Raw genomic sequence first — 22,061 nt, forward strand, 5'->3', positions numbered from 1 at the left:
TCTCCCGTTGCAATGCACGGGCACATTTCCTAGCATACACAGTGTATAATCAAAATAAAATAATTGATTTGGGTCATTCAAAGATAGATAAAAACATATAATACATGTGGTTCACGTGTTCTAAATTTGTCTGTAAATATAGAAGAAATATTTGGATTGGGCAAGTAGCATATCATTATAAATAATAATGATTACAGTAATATACTAGAGGCCATCTCAAATTGCAAAATAATTCAGAAGATAACATGAGCAATTATGAAGTTTTTACCCATAAACATAAAATCAACATCATAAATACGTGTGAAAAAATTATTTTAAAATTGGCATCCGAGGACATGTGCAATTTAAAATTAAAAGGACTATTCTATTTGATTTCCATTCGGTAGCACTAAATATGCATCGAAGGAGAACCCGTGCTAAAGTAAGGCACTTAAAAGTACAAACATGAGTATATTTAGTAGTATGGAAAGTGGTTGATGAACTAATAGGCACACACGATTTAAAATCACTCTTGGAGACCACAATAGGTGGTACCAACAAGAAGTGTTCAACTTTGAAAAATCAAATTTATGTGCATGTATGAATATACCATAGCAGACATACATTGCAACAAATAATAATAAGAAAGTACAGCCAATGTTCAAGGTATAACGAGAGTGACCAAGCCATAAATGATTGTGCAAGATGGGTAGAGGAAGATAAAAAAAAGCCTTTAAGTATATGTCATCCGGGTTGATTTAACTTTGTGTAGAAAATTATCAAAAAATGTGAAAATATAAACACCAAGGGTGAGTAGTGTGCGAGAGAAGGATGTATATTAGCAAGAAATGCTATATTTTCATGGCAAGCTAAGCATATCAGATTTTTAATGTCACACGACAAGTCAATACCAAAAAAAGTCACAACAAAACCAAACAAGTTCAACATGGTGTGGTTGTGACATGCCACTATCTGTAATATCTATAATTCCAAATCTCTAGCTAATAAGTACACCGACATGTAAATCTAAATATAGTACACATGTAAATATAAAAGGAAGAAAATACATAATAAATCTAGCCGCGCAAATGCGCGGGTCACACTACTAGTTCCCTTAAGGATGCTAGCTTTTGGCTTTACCCGGTCTGAGGTAGACATCTGGCTGACCCGGCAGTAACAATCACAGAGATGCTCCCCTTATGCCCTAGCTGAATTAACGGGAACGTAGGGCATAAACACAAGAGCCAGGCAACCCAGCTTGGCCAAAATTTAAGTCATATCGATGCATATAATGGTGAAAAAAGGCACATATGGAGAAATGGCACATATGTCATGGGCATAAAGCCCAGAAGATAATTTATATTAAGCTTCTGTGTAAGAAGCCCCCTGGTATACTGAGCACACACAGCGTGGCAGGGGTGTGCGGTCGAAGCACACTTAAAGCTTTTAAGGCTATATAAAAAAAGGAAAAGAAAGAAAGAAGGAAGGAATATCATAAAAAGTGAACGAATATAGGGGAACGAACATAGAGTTCGACACTAGGCGTAGAATCTTCGGAGTCTAGCCGCGTACCATGGGTTCGGCTCGAGTCGGTTGTATGATGTATCACGCACGCGGTACGCCCCTCCGGTGCGAACTTTATCGATGATGAACGGACCCTCCCACTTGGGCTTGAGTTTCTCCTTTTTCTTCTCTGGTAGGCGCAGAACGAGTTTGCCGATGTTATAGGTTTTGGCCCGTACTTCTATGCTTTGATACCTTCGAGCCTGCTACTGATAAAATGCGGAACGGGCCTTTGCGACGTCCCGTTCCTTCAGGGCATCTAAACTGTCCTGCCGATCTAGCTAGGCTTCTTTCTCTTCGTACATGCGCACTCGAGGTGAGTCATGAATGATGTCGCAGGGCAACTCCGCCTCTGCACCGTACACCATAAACAATGGTGTGTATCCGGTGGTGTGATTTGGCATGGTCCGCAACCCCCATAGTACGGAGTCGAGCTCCTCGACCCAGTGCGAATCTGATTCCTCCAAGGATCGCACTAGTCTGGGTTTGATGCCGCTCATAATAAGACCATTTGCTCGCTCGACTTGACCGTTTGTTTGGGGGTGATAGTCAGAGGCATAATCGAGCTTAATGCCCATCTTTCCGCACCAAGTTTTCACCTCATCGGCCGTAAAGTTGGAGCCATTATCGGTGATGATGTTGTGGGGGACACCATAACGGTGTACCACTCCGGATATAAAGTCTATCACTGGTCTGGATTCGGCCGTGTTAACTGGCTTGGCCTCTATACATTTGGTGAATTTATCAACCAATGCCAACAAATATTTTTTCTTATGGCTTGCTCCTTTAAGGGGTCCAACCATATCCAGCCCCCTGACCGCAAAGAGCCAAGTTATGGGGATTGTTTGAAGAGCGGTAGGCGGCATATGGCTTTGATTGGCAAAAAGCTGGCAACCGACGCAATGTTGGACAAGGTCTTGTGCATTCGCTCAGGCTGTCGGCCAATAGAAACCTATACGGAAGGCCTTGCTTACAAGGGGCAGACCTGCGGCGTGGTGGCCGCCGAGTCCGGCATGAATTTCTGCCAAAAGCTGCCGTCCTTCCTCTTCGGAGATGCACCTTTGGAGCACTCCAGTCGCGCTTTTCTTATAAAGCTCTCCTCATGGACCTTGTAGGCTTTAGAGCGTCGCACAATGCAACCTGCCTCATTTTGGTCCTCAGGGAGTTCTTGCCTATTTAGGTAGGCCAAGAAGGGTTCTGTCCACAGGGCGATTATAGCCATAATCACGTGGGCCGATGGTGTTATTTCGGTGGTGGAGCCTCCGATTATGTCAGAGTGTTTGGAGTCTGGGGTTGTATTCGGATCCGGATTGATATAGCCGGTCTCCCCTTCCCATACCACGGATGGCTTGAAAAGCCTTTCCATGAAGATGTTAGGTGGGACGGGGTCGCGCTTAGCGCCAAAGCGGGCGAGGATATCCGGCGCTTGATTCTTTTCTCTTACCACGTGGTGGAATTCGAGCCCCTCAAACCGAGCTAACATTTTAAGAACGACATTGTGGTAGGCCGCCATTTTTGGGTCCTTGGCGTCAAAGTCTTCATTTATTTGTGAAATTGCGAGGTTCGAATCCCCACACACTTCTAGGCGTTGGATGCCCATGGAGACCGCCATCCGAAGATCGTGCAACAGAGCCTCGTATTCGGCTGCATTGTTGGAATCTGTGTATAGTATTTGAAGTACCTATTGGACTGTATCTCCTGTGGGGGATGTCAGGACAACACCCGTCCCTAGACCAGCCAGCATCTTAGATCCGTCAAAGTGCATCCAATTGGAGTACGCACCGTAGTCTTTAGGGAGTTCGGCTTCTATCCATTCGGCGATGAAGTCAGCCAGTACTTGCGACTTAATGGCTCGTCGTGGTTTGTATGTAATGTCGAATGGAAGAAGCTCGATATCCCATTTAGCAATCCGACCCGTGGCATCGCAGTTATTTATTATGTCATTGAGTGGTACTTCGGAGGCCACCATGATTGAACACTCTTGAAAGTAGTGTCATAGTTTTTGGGATGCCATGAAGACCGCATATGCTATCTTTTGATAATGTGAGTACCGTGACTTGCATGGAGTGAGGACAGTGGATACATAGTATACCGGCTTTTTAAGCGGGAACTTATGTCCGTCCGTCTCTTGTTCGACCACGAGCATTGCGCTTACAACCTGATGTGTTGCCGCTATATATAACAGCATGGGTTCACCACTACTTGGTGCGGCCAGGATTGGATTACTAGCCAAGAGGGCCTTTATTTCTTCCGGTCTGGCGGTAGCCGCATTCGTCCACTCGAAGTGGTCGGTGCGTCGAAGAAAGCGATAGAGAGGTAATGCCTTTTCTCCTAATCGGGAGATAAATTGGCTTAAGGCAGCCACACATCCAATTAATTTCTGGATTTGCTTTAGGTCTATTGGTGTAGCCAACTCTGAAAGACCTCTGATTTTAGCCGGATTTGCTTCAATTCCTCTATTGGAGAAGATGAAGCCCAGGACCTTTCCGGCCGGAACGCCGAAGACGCATTTTTCCGGATTGAGCTTGATGTCATATGTTCGAAGATTGACGAACGTAAGCCTCAAGTCGTCTATTAAGGATTCGACGTGTCTGGTTTTGATGACCACTTCGTCTATGTATGCCTCCACTGTTTTGCCGATTTGTGTTTCCAGGCATGTATGGATCTTGATAGGTTGCACCGGCTTTTTTGAGCCCGAAAGGCATTGTGTTAAAACAGAAGGGGCCGCATGGAGTGATGAATGCCATTGTGGCTTGATCAGACTTCGCCATCTTGATTTGATGGTATCCGTAGTATGCGTCGAGGAAACACAATGAGTCGTGTCATGCGGTAGCGTCTTGATCGATGCGGGCAGGGAGAAGGGATCCTTTGGGCAAGCCTTATTAAGGTCCTTGAAGTCGATGCATAGGCGCCAGGATTTGTCCTTCTTTTGTACCATCACTAGGTTTGCTAGCCAGTCTGGATGTTTTATTTCTCTGATAAATCCGGCCTCGAGTAGCTTGGCTAGTTCTTCTCCCATGGCTTGTCGCTTGGGTTCTGAAAAGCGCCGAAGAGTCTGCTTGACCGGCTTGTATCCCTTTAGTATGTTTAGGCTATGCTCGGCCAGCCCGCGTGGGATGCCTGGCATATCTGAAGGGTGCCAGGCGAAGATGTCCCAATTCTCGCGCAAGAACTCTGATAGTGCGGCGTCTATTGTGGGGTTCAGCTATGTCCCAACTGATGCTGTTTTTGTAGGGTCCGTTGGGTGGACCTGGAATTTGACTATTTCATCCGCTGGTTTGAAGGAGGTGGATTTGGGTCATTTATCGACTATCACGTCGCCCCTGTCCACTGTGGAGCGCAGTGTGGTCAGTTCTTCGGTTGTGAGGGCTTCGGATAATGCCTCAAGGGCCAGCGCGGCGGTTTTGTTTTCAGCGTGGAGTGTTATGTATGGATCACTGGCTAGAGTGATGATTCCATTGGGCCCGGGCATCTTGAGCTTCATGTACCCGTAATGGGGTATAGCTTGAAAGCTCGTGAATGCATCCCGCCCTAAAAGGGTGTGGTATCTGCTGCTGAACGGGGCCACTTGGAATATGATTTCTTTGGACCTATAATTCTCCGTCATGCCGAATACCACGTCCAGTGTGATTTTTCCTGCACATCGCGCCTCCCGACTAGGGATGATTCCCCTGAAGGTCGTGCTGCTCTGTTGAATGCGGCTTTTGTCTATTTCCATCTTGTTAGGAGTCTCCTCGTAAATGAGGTTTAATCCACTGTCGCCGCCCATGAGAACTTTAGTAAGCCGGAAACCGTCCACAATTGGACTAAGGACTAACGCGGCTGGTGCCCGGACTGTTCGGAATTGAGGCTCGTCACTGGCATTGAAAGTTATAGACGTGTCATTCCATGGGTTTATTGCTGCAATGTGGCAGACTTCGGTGAGGCTGCGGACAGCTCTCTTACGCCTGTTGTTTGAGGCGAAAGTCTCAAAGACTTTCAGTACTGTATTGTTATCCTCCGTGGGATGGAGCTCTGCGGCGTTGTTAATGAGGAGATCCTCGCCGCCCTTGGCCACCTGCCGGAGTACCCAACATGCTCTAAGGCTGTGTGTTGGTATGGCATCTGGTGTTGTGTGGATTTTGCATGGCCCGTTGAGCCATCCTTCCAGTACGGTTCCATGCCCTGTGAAGGGCTTCCAATTCTTTGGAATTGGATTGGGTGGCTTACGAGAGCGCACCCTTTTAGTTCGGACGGGGGATTTAGTGAGAACCGGAGGATCCCAAAATTTTGTTTGGGTTTTCCAGGCACTTTCCATCGCACAGTACTTCTGTACTATGGTCGCCAAGTCGGCAAAGTGTGCTATGTCATGACGGCTTATGGCATTGAGAATTCCCTTGTCCGTGCAATTATTGAAAAAGAATGAGATTGCGTCTTCCTCGTGACAGTCCTTAACCTTGCTCATTACAAGGAGGAATCTGGCCCAGAAGTGATGTATTGTGTCTTGGGGCTCTTGTATAATGTGGGAAAGATCACTTATATCTGGGTGGGTGGGTAGATTTAGATCCAAACCCTGACCCAATTTGAGACCCAGGGGCAGACGAGTTCCCGGGCTTGACAGTCCGGACTCCAGGATGTTGCCTAATTTTTCTGGCCCGCTGCCCGATTCTAAGTTCGGATCCGGGGCCATATCCTCCCGTAGACGGGTATCCGGCTCAGAGAGCTCGGGAATCAAGACATAATTCATCCTCAGAATAGAGGAAGAATCACTGCGTTGTTCCTCCACCACCGCTATCTGATGGGTGACCGGCGGAGAGTTAATCTCCCTTTGGTCGGGTTTAAGCCCAATCCGATCATAGTCCATAGCGACTCCCAGGGCGGCGATGCGATCCAAGAGCTCGTTCAGGGAGGAGAGCTCTATTGGATCCATCTGCTCGGCGAATTCCGAGCTGGCGTGGAGGTTGTTCTTGATGACATGAGAAGTCATCATTGGCATGGAGGCCGACGGTCGTGACGAAGCCGCCCAGCCGGAGAGTCCGACCTACAGCCATGGTACCTCCGGAGATGATGTTGTCCTTGACAACAAGGTGAGCCATCCAGCCTTATAGCAACGACATAGTGGAACTCTCAATGAAAGCACCAATGTCGGTGTCAAAACCGGCAGATCTCGGGTAGGGGGTCCCGAACTGTGCGTCTAAGGCTAATGGTAACAAGAGGCGGGGGACACGATGTTTACCCAGGTTCAGGCCCTCTCTATGGAGGTAATACCCTACTTCCTGCTTGATTGATCTTGATGATATGTGTATTACAAGAGTTGGTCTACCACGAGATCGTAGAGGCTAAACCCTAGAAGCTAGCCTATGATTATGATCGTTGTTGTCCTACGGACTAAACCCTCCGGTTTATATAGACACCGGAGGGGGCTAGGGTTACACAGAGTCGGTTACAAAGAAGGAGATCTACATATCCGATTCACCGAGCTTGCCTTCCACGCAATGGAGAGTCCCATCCGGACACGGGACGAGGTCTTCGATCATGTATCTTCATAGTCCAACAGTCCGGCCAAAGTATATAGTCTAGCTATCCGGATACCCCCTAATCCAGGACTCCCTCAGTAGGCGCGCCCCCACCCTCGTGGGCCCCTCATAGCTCCACTGACGTACTTATATCGCCTATATATACTCTTATATCCTAGAAACATCAGGGGGAGCCACAAAACCACTTTTCCACCGCCGCAACCTTCTGTACCCGTGAGATCCCATCTTGGGGCCTTTTCTGGCGATCTGCCAGAGGGGAAATCAATCACGGATGGCTTCTACATCAACATCATTGCCTCTCTGATGAAGCGCGAGTAGTTTACCACAAACCTTTGCGTCCATAGTTATTAGATAGATGGCTTCTTCTCTCTCTTTTATTCTCAATACAAAGTTCTCCTTGATGTTCTTCGAGATCTATTCGATGTAATTCTTTTGCGGTGTGTTTGCCGAGATCCGATGAATTGTGGATTTATGAACAAGATTATCTATGAATATTATTTGGTTCTTCTCTAAATTCTTATGTGCTTGATTTGATATCTTTGCAAGTCTCTTACAATTATCGGTTTAGTTTGGCCTACTAGATTGATCTTTCTTGCAATGGGAGAAGTGCTTAGCTTTGGGTTCAATCTTGCGGTGTCCTTTCCCAGTGACAGTAGGGGTAGCAAGGCACATATTGTATTGTTGCCATCGAGGATAAAAAGATGGGGTTTCATCATATTGCTTGAGTTTATCCCTCTATATCATGTCATCTTGCTTAATGCATTACTCCGTTCTTATGAACTTAATACTCTAGATGCATGTTGGATAACGGTCAATGTGTGGAGTAATAGTAGTAGATGCAGAATCATTTCGGTCTACTTGACATGCACGTGATGCCTACGTTCATGATCATTGCCTTAGATATCTTCATAATTTTGCGCTTTTCTATCAATTGCTCGACAATAATTTGTTCACCCACCGTAATACATGCTATCTTGAGAGAAGCCACTAGTGAAACCTATGGCCCCCGGGTCTCTTTCCTAATATATCACATCTCCTTTCCTTTATATCGCATCTTGTTTACTATTTTGCAATCTTTACTTTCCAAACTATACAACAAAAATACCAAAAATATTTACTTTATTATCTCTATCAGATCTCACTTTTGCGAGTGACCGTGACGGGATTAACAACCCCTTTATCGTGTTGGTTGCAAGGTTCTTGATTTTTTGTGCAGGTACTAGGTGCCTTGTGTGTTGTCTCCTACTGGATTGATACCTTGGTTCTCAAAACTGAGGGAAATACTTACGCTACTTTGCTGCATCACCGTTTCCTCTTCAAGGGAAAAACCAACGCAAGCTCAAGAGGTAGCAAGAAGGATTTCTAATGCCGTTGCCAGGGAGATCTACACCAAGTCCAGCCATATCAAGTACCATCATAAACTCTTCTCCCTCGCATTACATTATTTGCCATTCGCCTCTCATTTTCCTCTCCCCCACTTCAAAAAATATTTTTGAAAACCTTTGCCTTTTCTTTGCGTTTCGCTTGCTTCTTGTGTGTTTGTGTGTTGGATTGATTGCTTGTCATGATGGCTCAAGATAATACTAAATTGTGTGACCTTTCCAATAACCATTGCAAGATATATTGCCATGCAACTTTCCACCGTTCCGTTTATTATGGCACGCTCAATCATTGTCATATTGCCTTGCATGATCATGTAGTTGACATCGTATTTGTGGCAAAGCCACCGTTCATAATTTTTCATACATGTCACTCTTGAATCATTGCACAGTCCGGTACACCACCGGATGCATTCACATAGAGTCACATTTTGTTCTAAGTATTGAGTTGTAATTCTTGAGTTGTAAGTAAACAAAAGTGTGATGGTCTTCATTATTAGAGCATTGTCCCAGTGAGGAAAGGATGATGGAGACTATGATTTGAAGGAAGTATGCCCTAGAGGCAATAATAAAGTTATTATTTATTTCCTTATTTCATGATAAATGTTTATTATTCATGCTAGAATTGTATTAACCGGAAACATAATACATGTGTGAATACATAGACAAACATAGTGTCACTAGTATGCCTCTACTTGACTAGCTCATTAATTAAAGATGGTTGAGTTTCCTAACCATAGACATGAGTTGTCATTTGATTAACGGGATCACATAATTAGGAGAATGATGTGATTGACTTGACCCATTCTGTTAGCTTAGCACTTGATCGTTTAGTACATTGCTATTGCTTTCTTCATGACTTATACATGTTCCTATGACTATGAGATTATGCAACTCCCGTTTGCCGGAACACTTTGTGTGCTACCAAACATCACAACGTAACTGGGTGATTATAAAGGTGCTCTACAGGTGTCCCTAAAGGTACTTGTTGAGTTGGCGTATTTCGAGATTAGGATTTGCCACTCTGATTGTCGGAGAGGTATCTCTGGGCCCTCTCGGTAATGCACATCACTATAAGCCTTGCAAGCATTGTAACTAATGAGTTAGTTGCGGAATGGTGCATTACGTAACGAGTAAAGAGACTTGCCGGTAACGAGATTGAATTAGGTATTGAGATACCGACGATCGAATCTCGGGCAAGTAACATACCGATGACAAAGGGAACAACGTATGTTGTTATGCGGTTTGACGGATAAAGATCTTCGTAGAATATGTAGGAACCAATATGAGCATCCAGGTTCTGATATTGGTTATTGACCGGAGACGTGTCTCGGTCATGTCTACATAGTTCTCGAACCCATAGGGTCCGCACGCTTAAAGTTAGATGACGGTTATATTATGAGTTTATGTTTTTTGATGTACTGAAGATAGTTTGGAGTCCCGGATGTGATCACGAGTATGATGAGGAGTCTCGAAATGGTCGAGACATGAAGATTGATATATTGGACGACTATATTCGGACACCGGAATGGTTCCGGGGGTTATCGGATGTCTACCGGAGTACCGTGGGGTTACCTGAACCCCCCGGGGAGTTACTGGGCCTCATGGGCCCAAAGTGGAGTAGAGGAGGGGTGGCCAGGGCAGGCCGCGTGCCCACTCCCCCTCTAGTCCGAATAGGACAAGGAGGGGGGCGGCGCCCCCCTTTCCTTCCGCCTCTCTCCTCTTCATTCCCCTCTCCTACTTGGACAAGGAAAGGAAGGGAGTCCTACTCCCGGTGGGAGTAGGACTCCTCCCTGGCGCGCCCTCCCCTGGCCGGCCGCCCCCTCCCCCTTGGTACTTCATATACAGGGGCAGGGGGCACCTCTCGACACAACAATTGATCATTGATCTCTTAGCCATGTGTGGTGCCCCCCTCCACCATAATCCACCTCGATAATATCGTTGTGGTACTTAGGCAAAGCCCTGCGTTGGTAGAACATCATCATCGTCACCACGCCATCGTGCTAACGGAACTCTCCCTCAAAGCTCGGCTAGATCGGAGTTAGAGGGACGTCATCGAGCTGAACGTGTGCTGAACTCGGAGGTACCGTGCGTTCGGTCTTGATCGGTCGAATCGTGAAGACGTATGACTACATCAATCGTGTTGTGCTAACGCTTCCGCTTTCGGTCTACGAGGGTACATGGACAACACTCTCCCCTCTCGTTGCTATGCATCACCATGATCTTGCGTGTGCGTAGGAATTTTTTTGAAATTACTACGTTCCCCGACAGTGGCATCCGAGCCTGGTTTATGTGTAGATGTTATATGCACAAGTAGAACACAAGTGAGTTGTGGGCGATACAAGTCATACTGCTTACCAGCATGTCATACTTTGGTTCGGCGGTATGGTTGGATGAAGCGGCCCGGACCGACATTACGCGTACGCTTACGCAAGACTGGTTCTACCGACGTGCTTTGCACACAGGTGGCTGGCGGGTGTTAGTTTCTCCAACTTTAGTTGAACCGAGTGTGGCTACGCCCGGTCCTTGCGAATGTTAAAACAGCACTAACTTGACGAAATATCGTTGTGGTTTTGACGCGTAGGTAAGAACGGTTCTTGCTCAGCCCGTAGCAGCCACGTAAAACTTGCAACAACAAAGTAGAGGACGTCTAACTTGTTTTTGCAGGGCATGTTGTGATGTCATATGGTCAAGACATGATGAGATATAAGTTGTTGTATGAGATGACCATGTTTTGTTCGGCAACTGGCAGAAGCCTTATGGTTGTCTCTTTATTGCATAAGATGCAAGCGCCAAATAATTGCTTTACTTTACAGCTATGCGATAGCAATAGTTGCAAAAGCAATAGTTGGCGAGACGACCATGTGACGACACATTGATATAGATCAAGATGATGGATATCATGGTGTCGTGCCGGTGACGATAGAGATCATGACAGTACTTTGGAGATGGAGATCAAAGGCGCAAGATGATCATGGCCATATCATGTCACATATTTTGATTGCATATGATGTTTATCTTTTATACATCTTATTTTGCTTAGTTTGATGGTAGCTTTATAAGATGATCCCTTACTAAAATTTCAAGGTATAAGTGTTGTCCCTGAGTATGCACCGTTGCGACAGTTCTTCGTGCTGAGACACCATGTGATGATTGGGTGTGATAAGCTCTACGTTCAAATACAACGGGTGTAAGACAGTTTTTGCACACGCAGAATACTCGGGTTAAACTTGACGAGCCTAGCATATGTAGATATGGCCTCGGAACACTGGAGACCAAAAGGTCGAGCATGAATCATATAGTATATATGATCAACATAGTGATGTTCACCATTGAAAACTACTCCATCTCACGTGATGATCGGACATGGTTTAGTTGATTTGGCTCACATGATCACTTAGATGATTAGAGGGGTGTCTATCTAAGTGGGAGTTCTTAAGTAATATGATTAATTGAACATTAATTTATCATGAACTTAGTCCTGATAGTTTTTTGCAAATTATGTTGTAGATCAATAGCTCGCATTGTTGCTTCCCTATGTTTTATATGTGTTCCTAGAGAAAACTAAGTTGAAAAATGATAGTAGCAATGATGCGGACTAGATCCGTGGTCTGAGGTTTATCCTCATTGTTGCATAGAAGAATTATGTCCTTGATGCACCGCTAGGTGACAGACCTATTGCAGGAGCAAATGCAGACGTTATGAACATTTGGCTAGCTCAATATGATGACTACTTGATAGTTTAGTGCACCATGCTTAACGGCTTAGAATCGGGACTTCAAAGACGTTTTGAACGTCATGGACCATATGAGATGTTCCAGCAGTTGAAGTTAATATTTCAAGCAAATACCCGAATTGAGAGATATGAAGTCTCCAACAAGTTCTATAGCTACAAGATGGAGGAGAATAGCTCAGCTAGTGAGCGTGTGCTCAGAATGTCTGAGTACTACAATCACTTGAATCAAGTGGGAGTTAATCTTCCAGATAAGATAGTGATTGACAAAATTCTCTAGTCACCATCACCAAGTTACAGGAACTTTGTGATGAACTATAATATGCAAGGGATAACGGAAACGATTCCCAAGCTCTTCATGATGATGAAATCGGCGAACGTAGAAATCAAGAAAGAGCATCAAGTGTTGATGGTTGACAAAGATCAGTAGTTTCAAGAAAAGGGCAAAGGGAAGAAGGGGAACTTCAAGAAGAACAACAAGAAAGTTGCTGCTCAAGTGAAGAAACCCAAGTCTGGACCTAAGCCTGAAACTAAGTGCTTCTACTACAAAGGGACTGGTCACTGGAAGCAGAACTGCCCCAAGTATTTGGCGGATAAGAAGGATGGCAAAGTGAACAAAAGTATATTTGATATACATGTTATTGATGTGTATTGTACTAGTTTTTATAGCAACCCCTCGGTATTTGATACAGGTTTAGTTGCTAAGATTAGTAACTCGAAACAGGAGTTGCAGAATGAACAGGGACTAGTTAAGGGTGAAGTGACGATGTGTGTTGGATGTAGTTCCAACATTGATATGATCATCATCGCACACTCCCTATACTTTCGGGGTTAGTGTTGAACCTAAATAAGTGTTATTTGGTGTTTGCGTTGAGCATGAATATGATTTGATTATGTTTATTGCAATACGGTTATTCATTTAAGTTAGAGAATAATTGTTGTTCTGTTTACATGAATAAAACCTTCTATGGTCATACACCCAATGAAAATGGTTTGTTGGATCTCGATCGTAGTGATACACATATTCATAATATTGAAGCCAAAAGATGCAAAGTTAATAATGATAGCGCAACTTATTTGTGGCACCGCCGTTTAGGTCATATTGATATAAAGTGCATGAAGAAAATCCATGCTGATGGGCTTTTGGAATCACTTGATTATGAATCAGTTGATGCTTCCGAACCATGCCTCATGGGCAAGATGACTAAGACTCCGTTCTCTAGAACAATGGAACGAGCTACTGACTTATTGGAAATAATACATACCGATGTATGCGGTCCAATGAGTGTTAAGGCTCGCGGCGGGTATCGTTATTTCTTGACCTTCACAGATGATTTGAGCAGATATGGGTATATCTACTTAATGAAACTGAAATAGTTGAAAAGTTCAAAGAATCTCAGAGTGAAGTGGAGAATCATTGTAACAAGAAAATAAAAAAAATGTGCGATTTGATCGCGGATACGAATATTTGAGTTAAAAGTTTGGCCTTCAATTAAAACAATGTGGAATAGTTTCACAAACTCATGCCACCTGGAACACCACAGCATAATGGTGTGTCCGAACGTCATAACCGTACTTTATTGGATATAGTGCAATCTATGATGTCTCTTACCGATTTACCACTATCGTTCTGGGGTTATGCATTAGAGACAACTGCATTCACATTAAATAGGGCACCGTCTAATCCACTGAGACGACACCGTATGAACTATGGTTTGGCAAGAAACCTAAGTTGTCGTTTCTTAAAGTTTGGGGTTGCGATGCTTATGTGAAAAAGTTTCATCCTGATAAGCTCAAACCCAAATCGGAAAAGTGAGTCTTCATAGGATACCCAAAAATTACTGTTGGGTACACCTTCTATCACAGATCCGAAGGCAAGATATTCGTTGCTAAGAATGGATCCTTTCTAGAGAAGGAGTTTCTCTCGAAAGAAGTGAGTGGGAGGAAAGTAGAACTTGATAAGATAATTGTACCTTCTCCCGAATTGGAAAGTAGTTCATCAGTGAAATCAGTTCCAGTGGTGCTTACACCAATTAGTGAGGAAGTTGATGATGATGATCATGAAGCTTCGGATCAAGTTACTATCGAACCTCGTAGGTCAACCAGAGTATGTTCCGCACCAGAGTGGTACGGTAATCCTATTCTGGAGTTCATGTTACTTGACCATGACGAACCTACAAACTATGAGGAAGCGATGATGAGCCCAGATTCCACGAAATGGCTTGAGGCCATGAAATCTGAGATGGGATCCATGTATGAGAACAAAGTATGGACTTTGGTGGACTTGCCCGATGATCGGCAAGCCATAGAAAATAAATGGATCTTCAAGAGGAAGACGGATGCTGATAGTAGTGTTACTATATACAAAGCTAGACTTGTCGAAAAAGGTTTTTGACAACGTTCAAGATGTTGACTACAATGACTTTTTTCTCACTCGTATCGATGCTTAAAAGTCTGTCCGAATCATGTTAGCAAATTGCCACATTTTATGAAATCTGGCATATGGATGTCAAAACTACATTCCTTAATGGATTTCTTAAAAAAGAGTTGTATATGATGCAACCAGAAGGTTTTGTCGATCCTAAAGGTCATAACAAAATGTGCAAGCTCCAGCGATCCATCTATGGACTGGTGCAAGCATCTCGGAGTTGGAATATACGCTTTGATAAGTTGATCAAAGCATATAGTTTTATACAGACTTGCGGTGAAGCCTGTATTTACAAGAAAGTGAGTGGGAGCACTACAACATTTCTAATAAGTATATGTGAATGACATATTATTGATTGGAAATAATGTAAACTTTTCTGGAAAGCATAAAGGAGTATTTGAAAGGATTTTTTCAACAAAAGACCTTGGTGAAGCTGCTTACATATTGAGCATCAAGATCTATAGATAGATCAAGATGCTTGATAAGTTTTTTCAATGAGTACATACCTTGACAATTTTTTTGAAGTAGTTCAAAATGGAACAATCAAAGAAAGAGTTTTTGCCTGTGTTACAAGGTGTGAAGTTGAGTAAGACTCAAAGCCCGACCACGGCAGAAGATAGAAAGAGAATGAAAGCCATTCCCTATGCCTCAGCCATAGGTTCTATAAAGTATGCCATGCTGTGTAGCAGATCTATTGTATACCCTACACTGAGTTTGGCAAGGGAGTACAATAGTGATCTAGGACTAGATCACGGGACAACGGTCAAAATTATCCTTAGCGGAATAAGGATATGTTTCTCGATTATGGAGGTGACAAAAGGTTTGTCGTAAAGAGTTACGTCAATGCAAGCTTTGACACAGATCTGGATGACTCTAAGTCTCGATCTAGATACATATTGAAAGTGGGAGCAATTAGGTAGAGTAGCTCCGTGTAGAGCATTGTTGACAAAGAAATTTGCATAATACATACGGATCTGAATTTGGCAGACCCGTTGACTAAATTTCTTTCACAAGCAAAACATGATCACATCTTAGTACTCTTTGGGTGTTAATCACATGGCAATGTGAACGAGACTACTAACTCTAGTAAATCCTTTGAGTGTTGGTCACATGACGATGTGAACTATGGGTGTTAATCACATGCTGATGTGAACTATTGGTGTTAAATCGCATGGCGATGTGAACTAGATTATTGAAACTAGTGCAAGTGGGAGACTGAAGGAAATATACCCTAGAGGCAATAATAAAGTTATTATTTATTTCCTTATTTCATGATAAATGTTTATTATTCATGCTAGAATCGTATTAACCGGAAACATAATACATGTGTGAATACATAGACAAACATAGTGTCACTAGTATGCCTCTACTTGACTAGCTCATTAATCAAAGATGGTTGAATTTCCTAACCATAGACATGGGTTGTCATTTGATTAACGGGATAACATCATTAGGAGAATGATGTGATTGACTTGACCCATTCCGTTAGCTTAGCACTTGATCGTTTAGTACGTTGTTATTGCTTTCTTCATGACTTATACATGTTCCTATGACTATGAGATTATGCAACTCTCATTTACCGGAGGAACACTTTGTGTGCTACCAAACGTCACAACGTAACTGGGTGATTATAAAGGTGCTCTACAGGTGTCTGCGAAGGTACTTGTTGAGTTGGCGTATTTCGAGATTAGGATTTGTCACTCCGATTGTCAGAGAGGTATCTCTGGGCCCTCTCGGTAATGCACATCACTATAAGCCTTGCAAGCTATGTAACTATTGAGTTAGTTGCGGAATGATGCATTACGTAACGAGTAAAGAGACTTGTCGGTAATGATATTGAACCAGGTATTGAGATACCGATGATCGAATCTCGAGCAAGTAACAAACCGATGACAAAGGGAACAACGTATGTTGTTATGCAGTTTGACTGATAAAGATCTTCGTAGAATATGTAGGAAAAAATATGAGCATCCAGGTTCCGCTATTAGTTATTGACCGGAGACGTGTTTTGGTCATGTCTACATAGTTCTTGAACCCGTAGGGTCCGCACGCTTAAAGTTAGATGACGGTTATATTATGAGTTTATGTGTTTTGATGTACCGAAGATAGTTCAGAGACCTGGATGTGATCACAGACATGACGAGGAATCTCGAAATGGTCGAGACATGAAGATTGATATATTGGACGACTATATTCGGACACCGGAATGGTTCCGGGGGTTATCGGATGTATACCGGAGTACCGGGGGGTTACCGGAACCCCCCGGGGGGTTAATGGGCCTCATGAGCCCAAAGTGGAGCAGAGGAGGGGTGGCCAGGGCAAGGCCGTGCGCCCCTCCCCCTCTAGTCCGAATAGGACAAGGAGGGGGCGGCGCCCCCCTTTCCTTCCTCCTGTCTCCCCTTCCTTCCCTTCTCCTACTTGGACAAGGAAAGGAAGGGAGTCCTATTGGGAGTAGGACTCCTCCCTGGTGCGCCCTCCCCTGGCCAGCCGCCCCTCCCTCTTGGTCCTTTATATACGGGGGCAGGGGGGCACCTCTAGACACAACAATTGATCATTGATCTCTTAGCCATGTGCGGTGCCCCCCTCCACCATAATCCACCTCGATAATATCGTTGCGGTACTTAGGCGAAGCCCTGCGTCAATAGAACATCATCATCGTCACCATGCCGTCGTGCTGACGGAACTCTCCCTCAAAGCTCGGCTGGATCAGAGTTCGAGGGACGTCATCGAGCTGAACATGTGCTGAACTCGGAGGTACCGTGCGTTTGGTACTTGATCGGTCGGATCTGTAAGACGTACGACTACATCAACTGTGTTGTGCTAACGCTTCCGCTTTCGGTCTACGAGGGTACGTGGACAACACTCTCCCCTCTCGTTGTTATGCATCACCATGATCTTGCGTGTATGTAGGAATTTTTTTGAAATTACTACGTGTCCCAACATGATTCCCCCACCAGTCGGGATGAGACTCCGGACTAAATAAAAAAAGAAAAAAAGAGGCTATAAAAAAGAGAGAAAAGGCCCAAATAAAAAAATGAGAGAAAAAGAGAGAAGGGGCAATGCTACTATCCTTTTACCACACTTGTGCTTCAAAGTAGCACCATGATCTTAATGATAGAGAGTCTCTTATGTTGTCACTTTCATATACTAGTGGGAATTTTTCATTATAGAACTTGGCTTGTATATTCCAATGATGGGCTTCCTCAAAGTGCCCTAGGTCTTCAGGAGCAAGCAAGTTGGATGCACACTGACGGTGTCCTGGACTAGGGGGTACTCACCATGTCGTCTCCCGATTAGTTGGATTGGGCCGAGGACCCCCATGGCCGTATACTCATGGGCCAGTTTGGACGGTTGCCGCATACAAGGAAGATTCCACAAGACTTGGTGATCAAGACAAGGACTCCTCCCCCACCAGCGTATTCGGCTAGGACTCATGTTATCCTAGGCCTCTGGTGCATTATATAAACCAGGGCCAGGCTAGTCGATAGATATATACAACAATCATACCATAGGCTAGCTTCTAGGGTTTAGCATCTCTGATCTCGTGGTAGATCAACTCTTGTACTACCCATATCATCAATATTAATCAAGCAGGAGTAGGGTTTTACCTCCATCGAGAGGGCCAGAACCTGGGTAAAAACATCGTGTCCCTTGTCTCCTGTTACCATCCGCCTAGACACATAGTTCGGGACCCCTTACCCGAGATCCGCCGGTTTTGACACCGACATTGGTGCTTTCATTGAGAGTTCCGCTGTGTGTTCGGCAAAAGGTCGATGGCTCGCCTGCAGATCAACTGCGACTTCGGCATCTTCGTCACCAGCTTGACTGGTCACCTTGGTTCGACCAAGGACTGCACCCTACCTCCGATCTTCATGTTCGGACGAGGGCCTTCATCAACATCAGCTCCGATCTCTATCAAGATCATGGAGGAGTCATCCAGGGAGCCCGGGGGCTCAACGTCAACATTGCCCTCGGGCGACCGTGCTGTTTTTCTGGACAGCGAACTCTTATCCGCCATCACCGCCTCCTCGAGTGTTGGTTTGACGATCTTCGGTGGAATAGTGCAGAATTACGTCTACAACAGCCATGCTAAATTTCGTCGAGTTCCGATGGAGGAATCTCCGACAATCTATGATATACCGGAGCCCTGTTAAACCTGGACGAGAATCTGGACGAGTTTAGGGCGTGGTGTCCAGCTTCTAGCTTGGACCTCCTTGGGAATATCCAACCGTTGATCGACTGCGTAATTCCTATATCTACCACCCCTCAAAATTTCAGCTCGATCCGACCGTCCAAACTCCGGGAACCTTCCGATTAGTGCATCACTTTTCGGATCTGTTTTCTGCGCGAAAACAAATCTGACCCGAGTTCGTCCTTTTTACGAACGGGATTTCGGACATCCTTTTTGAAGGAAGTTTTGTATGGGGTATTGTGTTTTGTTCCCGAACACATCCCACTAACTTTAAAATCTTTTCAACATGATCTTCAACATCATGCTGGTGTCAAACCAGTCCGGCAATATTGCTCCACGGCTGCCGACCTGCGCTAGACACGTCGTCACTTTGTTGAGCCAAGCTCAACTTCTTCGGATCATCATCTCAGCAAGCCGAACAAGAGTCCGGCATCGCGAAGGATAAATCATCACCAACATCGCCGCCCCACGGATTACACGGAGTGGGCATACCGGCATCGCCGCACAGTCGCTTCATCAAGCAGGCATCGACCACGTCACGACCTGCATCGGCAGGGCTGCACTATTGCTTCTTCAAGCTGGTGTCCATCACGCCGACCTACTTCGACGTCTCGGCTGGACCGGGGGCTTCGCCATCTCTTCATCAACCTACTCCAGACACTTCGGCGTCGCTAGCCGACCAGCTCCGTCACGTTAGCTGGACCGAGGGCTTTGCCTCGGTGAGCCAACCTTTGCCAGCATTGCCATGCCGTCGTTTCATCGCCCATCAGGCAATGGGTGCGCGGATCGAGTCCCAATTTTTGGAATCACCTTCCTTCGGATTGCTACAACAAATAAACCAGGTGCTATTAATCCCAGTATTTTTGCTTGTTTGGGTTCATTTTTCCCAAGGAATTATTACTCTGGTTTGTCCATCATATGTACACAGGTCTATCAAATGGTGGCCGCATTAACGATAGTCGCATGGTGGTTCGGTCAGTTTCCGTACATAGTCCGGTGAACGCCGCATCCGGAGCTCGGACTGACCTGTGAATTCAGGCTTTGTCACGCCTTTACCGCATCACGCCGACGCCCTGCATCGACAATGACTTCGGCGCCAGGCCATATTTCTTTTATTACTCACTTTGCATAAATTATTTATTATGCAACGATTTTTTTAATTATCATTATTACTATTATCTCCGGTTTGCACCATTTTTTGTGCACAGGAAAATGATCCAGGGACTTCGGTGTCACTCTGCCGGTCTGCATTGATCGTGCTATGTCACCACTTCGGCGTGTCGAGCTCTCCGCTCCGCCACCTCGGGACCGGCTTGGTGGATGGAACCTTGTCCCGTATCAAGCTCGGACCGTGTCATCAATACCGAACACATTAACCAGCTAAGTCACTTTCATGCTCAAAGCTTTAATTTCTAACTTGTGTTCGGTTCGACCAAGCATTATATTTTTTTGGAAAAATGTTGCTTGTAAATAATTTTCTTGTCCAAACTTTGTTTGTGACACATAAATTTAAATACCCAATTCATTTGGGGGCTTCTTCATGAAGCTTTTCCTCTTGCATATGATTATACTTGTACGGCTTCGTTCCTTGTTCGTGTATTACGCCACAATATGCACCATATTGACGTAAGCGATTTGCAAGCTGGGTTGCCTTGCTCCTGTGTTTACCCCTACGTTCCCGATTGTTTGGCTAGGGAGTAAAGGGAGCACCTCTACGATTGTCACGATCGGGTCATCCGAGCCGGACCTCAAACTGGGTGAAGCCGAAAGCTAGCGCTCTTATAGTTTTCAATGATGGGCAGCACAAAACGGAACTCATGAGTACAAAAAATCTATTGCACAAGTCTCATAATAACAATGAGCACCGAAGAAAGGTATCGGTGGGGGTACTATTTTCTTCGAAGATGCTTCTTACACTTCGCAGTAATATAGCATAAGATCCCTGAGCGTCCTGAACTAGGGGGTACTCACCACGTCGTCTCCTGATTAGTTGGATTGGGCCGAGGACCCCCATGGCCGTATACTCATGGGCCAGTTCGGACGGTTGCCACATACAAGGAAGATTCCACAAGACTTGGTGATTAAGACAAGGACTCCTCCCCCACCAGCGTATTCGGCTAGGACTCATGTTATCCTAGGCCTCTGGTGCATTATATAAACCAGGGCCAGGCTAGTCGATAGATATATACAACAATCATACCATAGGCTAGCTTCTAGGGTTTAGCCTCTCTGATCTCGTGGTAGATCAACTCTTGTACTACCCATATCATCAATATTAATCAAGCAGGAGTAGGGTTTTACCTCCATCGAGAGGGCTCGAACCTGGGTAAAAACATCGTGTCCCTTGTCTCCTGTTACCATCCGCCTAGACGCACAGTTCGGGGCCCCCTACCCGAGATCTGCCGGTTTTGACACCGACACACACCCACTTAGTTTTCTTTTTGAGCTTTCATACACTTATAGCTCTGGTGCATCCGTTGCATGGCACTCCCTACTCACTCACATTGATATCTATTGATGTGCATCTCCATAGCCCGTTGATACGCCTAGTCGATGTGAGACTATCTTTTCCTTTTTGTCTTCTCCACAACCACCATTCTATTCCACCTATAGTGCTATGTCCATGGCTCACGCTCATGTATTGCGTGAAGATTGAAAAAGTTTGAGAACATCAAAAGTATGAAACAAGTGCTTGGCTTGTCATCGGGGTTGTGCATGATTAAATACTTTGTGTGATGAAGATAGAGCATAACCAGACTATATGATTTTGTAGGGATAGCTTTCTTTGGCCATGTTATTTTGAGAAGACATGATTGCTTTGTTAGTATGCTTGAAGTATTATTATCTTTATGTCAATATTAAACTTTTATCTTGAATCTTTTGGATCTGAACATTCATGCCACAATAAAGAAAATTACATTGATAATTATGTTAGGTAGCATTCCACATCAAAAATTCTGTTTTTATCATTTACCTACTCGAGGACGAGCAAGAATTAAGCTTGGGGATGCTTGATACGTCTCCAACATATCTATAATTTTTTATTGTTTCATGCTATTATATTATATGTTTCGGATGTTTAATGGGCTTTAATATGCTTTTTTATATTATTTTTGGGACTAACCTATTAACCGGAGGCCCGGTGCTGGTGCCAGTTTCTGTTTTTTTTCCTATTTTAGAGTTTTACAGAAAAGGAAATACCAAACGGAGTCCAAACGGAATGAAACCTTCGCGATGATCTTTCTTGGACCGTAAGCAATCCAGAAGACTT

The sequence above is a fragment of the Triticum dicoccoides genome, chromosome 4B, assembly GCF_002162155.2.
Source record: "Triticum dicoccoides isolate Atlit2015 ecotype Zavitan chromosome 4B, WEW_v2.0, whole genome shotgun sequence".
In the NCBI taxonomy this organism is placed as follows: Eukaryota; Viridiplantae; Streptophyta; class Magnoliopsida; order Poales; family Poaceae; genus Triticum; species Triticum dicoccoides.